This window comes from Macrobrachium nipponense, chromosome 11, assembly GCF_015104395.2.
Source record: "Macrobrachium nipponense isolate FS-2020 chromosome 11, ASM1510439v2, whole genome shotgun sequence".
Classification (NCBI taxonomy): domain Eukaryota; kingdom Metazoa; phylum Arthropoda; class Malacostraca; order Decapoda; family Palaemonidae; genus Macrobrachium; species Macrobrachium nipponense.
The window spans coordinates 21,970,927-21,976,926 of NC_061087.1; the positions used below are offsets into that span (position 1 = coordinate 21,970,927).

The 6,000-nt window shown below is 33.8% G+C and overlaps 1 protein-coding gene across 5 annotated transcripts in view; it reads right to left on the reverse strand.

Annotated features, from left to right (window-relative positions):
* Positions 1-6,000, reverse strand: part of LOC135195337 (protein apterous-like) — a 237,254-nt gene that overhangs the window by 230,594 nt on the left and 660 nt on the right. The window lies entirely within an intron of this gene.

Sequence of the window (6,000 nt, forward strand, 5' to 3'; positions counted from 1 at the left end):
GTCCATTGACTTCATTGATTCGTAACTTTATCGAACATTTAAGCTCGGAACACATTATAAACTTGTATAGCAATTAAGATCAAGACCTCTCATAAAATCTTAGAAAGTTGGAGACAATATGAACTCACAAAGAAGTGTAGTTCATGACATAAATTTATGGCATAAATCTATAAATTTGTAATAAACTAGAGTGTCTTTCACTCAAAATTTTAAACCCAAATAATGTCATAAACTCTTATTATGACATTTAAGTACGAGGCTTATCATAAACCCTATTCACAGCTTCCATTTTCTATAAGTTAGTTTCAGGATTCCTTGTCCAGTGTCCATTACTTAACTGTGACACTGTTAAAGGAAAGAGCTCTGGAACTGTGATTCGTGTGATGACCATTTTAATCGTGGTATCAGTCTCAGTTTTAGGTTGAAAATATAGTTTGAAAATTTCTATCAGTACATATAAAAGTATACCGATCTTTTATTTTAATATACTTTGAAAATTTCTACCAGTACATTCAAAAGTATACCGATTTTCTTTAAACATTTTTAGGTTAGGCAACGAATACTATGGTAGATTTCTAATTTGATTTATGGTTACTAATACTGGCGTCACGATACGTATTGCATTCAAGATAAGAAATAAGTTAAGATATACCGCACGGACTAACACGCACTATGAGAATGGTACATTAATGGTACGTGACGCATAAAAACTTCGTGGGTTTAGTAGTTAGGACAATCAAATCTTAACAAGCTTAAGTAATTTTGAGGTAGTTATTACTTTATACCGTTTGGCAATGCTTCGTTGTCATTCCCGGTAATTCGAGCATTCGTTATTAGCTTCTACCAAAATGATTTGTTAGTAATTATATTAATTATTAATTTCCTTAGGAATTTAATTTGAGACGAAGTTGAAATATTTAGAAATATGCTGGACCTCTAATGTAACCTAAAGTTAAAAATCCTATCCTTATAAAAACGGATTGATTGATTGATATCCGTAAACTGGCGTAGCAACAACTCCGGTAGACAAAACTACCATTCTCGGCAAAGGTATAATAATAATAATAATAATAATAATAATAATAATAATAATAATAATAATAATAATAATAATAACAACCAACGTCAGTTAGAACTCTGCTTGTTAAGTGTTAACAAAAATTATAATTAGAACGTCATTACTAATAATTATTAGAATTCAGGTCCCTCTCCATTTTAACTTTTGAGGATCAAATAGTGGAGGCGACGGTTATAGCAACCTATACATAAACGGACACATAAACGAGACTGCTTTAGCAGGAGACACTGTATATGAGACTGCAGACACAATAGAAATTCAATAAGAGATATTACAATGGGTTATCAATATGTTGCAAGGCTCTCTATACGGCAATATGAGAAATAATAATAATAATAATAATAATAATAATTCGGAAAATGATTTTCTCACAAGGCGTAATTATTCATTCTCATTGCAGTTGCAGGTTCGTGTAGAAATTTTAGGCCTGCTTTTTTTTTCTCTATCGGTAGGCTGAACATTTTAGAATTAGCCTCGACTTCGTTATTAAGATCTCGACGTTTATGGATGAAAATCATGAGTTTCTATGTACGGTAATTCCAGCAGCCTTCTTTGCTTGCTATTTAAAAGCAATGAAATGTGGATCTAAAGGTATTTGATGTATTTGCAAGAAGTGGAACAATTCATATTCCATTGTAAGTTTGTGTATATATATATATGTATATATATATATATATATATATATATATATATATATATATATATATATATATATATATATATATATATATATATATATATACACATACATACAGAAGCTAGTACTATGTCGTACCTCTAAGTAAATGGGGATATGGGGATACAATCACAATAATGTATAAATTTCCTTCTGTAGTTTTTTGTTTTTATCAAATAAGTTATACTGTACAAGAATATATGTTTGATAAAACTACAGAAGGATTTTACATCATTGTAGATTGTTATCCCCATATGATACATACACACACACACACACACATATATATATATATATATATATATATATATATATATATATATATATATATATATATATATATATATATATATATATATATATCTTCGCGGCGAACAAAATCAATTTACAAGATAACAAGGAAACAAGAAAGACTGAAATGGAAGATCATAACTTCCACTTGCGAAATCGTCAAGAAGAATGAAAATGAAAAAAAATAATAAAAAGGAAAAATCCTTTTTGCCTTCAGCGGAGAGGCCAGGCATGTTTTAGGGAATACCGAAGGCAGGATAAGTGTTTTCTCTCTCTCTCTCTCTCTCTCTGTCTCTCTCTCTCTCTCTCAAAGTGCTTCCCCAATAAAAGCACTAATGATGCAACTTTTATCTCTGCTTTATGGGGTCTTAAATTGATCATAAAAATTGTCATCAAACGATTTTGAGATTTTTATGTAATTCCGAACTGGCGATTCGGAAAAATACTTGCACTGGTGATAATGTTTGTAACGAAGGATGTACTATATAGCTGTAGTCATGACAGCAGCTATAAGATGTATTATACAATACAGGCTCAAGATTTATTATTCAATGCAGTTACTAAGTTTCTGTATCATTGAAATGTTGATGACGATGCAAAGCAACAGCTTTAATAATAGTAATGTCATCTATAATTGATAATTAGTAATATTAAAAAATGACAGTAACGAACTTATCATACATATAACTAAAAATGTTGAGAAATGACATTGACATTATTCTAAAAATAATAACAAAACAGTATTTAAAAAATCCTAAATATACGTTAGGGACGTGCAGTACCGTTGTCGCTAACTGAAAATAAATGTGCTTTATTATATAAATCGGCTCTACATACTGGCAATTGATCTTATATAATAATCATCGCAAAATACAGTTCTGTAATTTTAGCCTCCGTGGAGTTCACGAGTTGAATTTAAGCGTCTTTGACACGATAATAGCTAAGAATCACTTATTATCTCCGCGTGATCTAGTGTCCGATGCTGCTACCGACTTATACATGAATGTGAGCAGGTGTGAGAAACTTTAGGCAATCTAATTTTTAAAAATTGATGTAGTTAGCGTTAAGGTATCAGGTTGTCAGTGGAGATTGCTAAGGCTTCCCGTAAGCGTCCTGACTTCAGACAGTTCAGATGAAATAGGAGTTTAACAGTTTAAAGAAGTTACTCTGGAGACTATAGTCTATACTGCAGTAACGGGCGATTGGTATAGCCTTGCCAGAGCTTCTGACGGCGGGGAGCGGATGTCAGTAATATTAAAAGTTTTAGCGAAACATTAAGATGGAACTGCACCTTTTTCTCAGGCGATTTTCAGTGAAGCATTCAGATGAAACGGAACCTTTTCCTTAGATGATTTTCAGTGAAACATTCGATAAACTACCTTTTCCCTCGATGATTCCAGTGAAACCATTCATGATGATTTTCAGTGAAACATTCAGATCTTTCCAGATGAAACGGAATCTCTTCCTCAGATGATTTTCAGTGAAACATTCAGACGAAACGGAACCTTTTCCTCAGATGATTTTCAGTGAAACATTCAGACGAAACGGAACCTTTTCCTCAGATGATTTTCATTGAAACATTCAGATGAAACGGAACCTCTTCCTCAGATGATTTTATAGTGGAACATTCAGATGAAAACGGCACCTTTTCCTCAGATGATTTTATAGTGGAACGCTCAGACGAAACGGCGTCTTTTTCTCGGATGATTTTACAGTGGAACATTCAGATAAAACGGCATAATGTTCCTCAGAAGATTATCAGTGAAACATCCAGATGAAACTAACCTTTTCCTGAAGCGATCTTGAATAAAAACATTTCTGATGCAACTGAACCTTTTATCTCAGGTAAATTTTTTTAAGAAACACAGCTGAAACAATAATCTTTTTCTAAGGTGATTGTTCCCCCTTGCTTCTAAGCTCTGCTTATGATCTCGAAAAGATTATAGTTTGGGCGAAATCACGCAATCTTTAAGGAGTTTAGATTCGTGTATCAGAAAATAGTTTGCAGCGCTGAATAATGACGGGATCACTCGCAGTTCCAGGGAGCGTCAAATGAAAGCTGGAGGTAGTTGTAACTGGAAGCTTATATTGTGTGTGCGCGCGCGCGTGTGTGTGTGTGTGTGTGTGTGTGTTTTTTTTTTTAGTAAATAAAACAAGCACTATGACGAAGAGTTCATACAGAAGAACAGGTATTTTGCGACTAGTCAAGCTGTTATCTGTAATCGTACCAAGCAACATGGCAATAATTATTCACCTGAAATAGCCAGTGTCATGGCTACTTGAATTAGAAATTAAATGTCATTATTGTTATTATTATTATTATTATTATTATTTTTTATTATGAAGATGGCACTGTTTGTATGAGTTTGAGTTCTACTGTTATTCTGAAATCGCATTCTATATATATATACTATATATATATATATATATATATATATATATATATATATATATATATATATATATATATATATGGATATTGACTAGCTAGATAGATAGATGGACAGAGAATATTTGTGACTTAAAAAGCAAATTATGCCTTTAATTTTTCGATATATCTTTTTTTAATTACGGGGTTTCCTGAATTTGCCTTGATTTAAATCACCTCAGATAAAATCATTCTAAATATCCCTGTGATGTAAGGGAGCCTATGAGAGCATATTAGTATATAAGCATTTCCTAAACAAACGCAATAAAGGAGATGCCTCGAGAACAACGCTTTTAGATAGAGAATGGACCAGCGAGACAATGTACATCCTATAAATTAAAACACCCTATACAGCCGTACACAAAAGTATACGAACCGAATCCCATTCATACGTATACATTAAAACGCGCCACACAAAACAAGAGAGGTCACAGCATAACACCTTAACGAACAACACCTCCTCCCCCACCCCCTCCACCGCCCGCCGACCACGCCACCCATCCTCTCATCCCAGTGATCTGTCCCACCCCTACCCCCCTATCAAGGGGTAGGGGGTTAACACTACCTTTTGGAAGGCTGTGGGCTCCTGTAATTCTAAGCTTTCGGGCAAAAGCGTTCGACTTACAAGGTATCACCGTAATCCAATCTCGGACGCCTTGATTTTCCGAGCGGCCGCTACGGATCGAGAGAGACGTTTCGAGGAAGAAGCCACAAAAATATCGCGTTAGATTTAATTCGCCGGGGGAAGGATTTTTGGCAAAAAATAGATTATATATATATATATATATATTAAACAGAGATCATTTTAATTCGTTGATCATCATAATCCGTCCGGGCAACTTTTGGAATGATCTGATATTATTCGGCGGTAGATCATGACAGTTTCGTTTTACCTAAAGCTGGAGAATTTTTTTTACCAAATATTTTAAATTCATCCATGGGGATAATATGCCATATTATGGGTCCAGTTCATTGTGCGTCGAATTTCCTTTGCCTACGTGGGATCTCTAGGATGTCTGTCTGATCACTAGGCTGAAGTCCGACTTCAGCCGAATTTCAGTAGGAACATCAGCTCGGCCACTTTGCAGTAGGAGATAAATGTTCAGATGCAGTCAAAGAATATTGCAAGAATATTGCTACAAGACCGTAGAGAATTTGCTTAATCTGACGATGCACAATTAGTGTCGACTTCAGAGAACCCTGTTTAAGGCAATATTGCTTGAAGAATAACCAGAAGTATTTATTGAAAAAAATTGCATACCTGAGAGAGAAGAGCCGAAAAGATTAAGAATACCAGAATCATCTGATATTCAAGATTTAATTGTATTCATCAGTGCACGTAGATTAGTCACTTCACCTCTTTCAGGATTTTCAATTATTTTTGAATCGCAATTTTCTCGATATATTATTTTTAAGTTTGAATATATACATTACAGGCGTTTGTTACGGTATGCATTACATGGGGAAAACATCCAATACCAAATAGAACTAAGTACAATTAAGAATCACAAAAGGTTTTGATGCACT